Source organism: Myotis lucifugus, unplaced genomic scaffold, assembly GCF_000147115.1.
Source record: "Myotis lucifugus unplaced genomic scaffold, Myoluc2.0 scaffold_671, whole genome shotgun sequence".
In the NCBI taxonomy this organism is placed as follows: Eukaryota; Metazoa; Chordata; class Mammalia; order Chiroptera; family Vespertilionidae; genus Myotis; species Myotis lucifugus.
Genome location: NW_005871719.1, coordinates 49,714 through 50,858, shown reverse-complemented (window position 1 = coordinate 50,858; position 1,145 = coordinate 49,714).

Below are 1,145 nucleotides of genomic sequence, written 5' to 3'. Positions count from 1 at the left end.
AGGGCTGATGGTCTATCCAATGGGACAAACTAGCCAGGGCTGTTAGCTAGATGTCTTGATCTTCAAATCAAAAGATTTTTTTAAATATATTTTTTATTGATTTTAGAGAGGAAGTGAGAGGTGAGAGAGATAGAAACATCAATGATGAGAGAGAACCATTGACCGGCTGCCTCCTGCATGTCCTCAACTAGGGATCGAGCCCACAACCCGGGCATGTGCCCTTGACCAGAATCGAACCCGGGACCTTTCAGTTTGCAGGACGACACTCTATCCACTGAGCCAAACCAGCTAGGGCTAAACTGACGTTTATTGAGTTATAGGCACAAGATATTACATGAAGACACTATGCAGAACACAAACTTGAATGCTGTTCTAAGCTGAAAAGGTTTATAATCTAGTTAAAAGTATAATGAAAGCAGCCCACTGGTTTGGCTCAGTGGTTGAGCGCAGACCTATGAACCAGGAGATCTGGGGTGGATCCCGGTGGAGGCACATGCCCAGGCTGCCGGCTTAGTCCCCAGTAGGGGACGTGCAGGAGGTGGCTGATCAATGATTCTCATCATTGATGCTTCTATCTCTCTCTCTCCCTTACACTCCGAAAAATCAATAAAAATATTTTTGTAAAAATAAAATAATAATGAAAACAACTTAAAATGTAAACACATTCATATTCTATAAAGAATCCTATTTTTCTCTCTGTATAAAAAAATCAATAAAATATATTTTTTTAAAAAATTATGAAATCTACCAAACAACCCTGTGAATTATTATTCCTCTTCTACAGATAATGAAAATAGGTGTATATATAAAAGAAAAAAGTTCAATTAGACCTAACCAGTTTGGCTCAGTGGATAGAGCATCAGCCTGGGGACTGAAGGGTCCTGGGTTTGATTCTGGTCAAGGGCACGTTTGATCCCCAGTAGGGGGTATGCAGCCGTTTAATGATTCTCTCTCATCATTGATGTTTCTATCTCTCTCTCCCTTCCTCTCTGAAATCTATAAAAATATGTTAAAAATAAAAAAGAGTTCAATTAAATATCTCTAAGTCAGTTAGTAATAAAGCCAGACTGTGGACATTAAAGGTCATGCACCTTCTTTTGGGTACACTGATACCACAGAGACACATAGTTAAACTGTAAATGAAA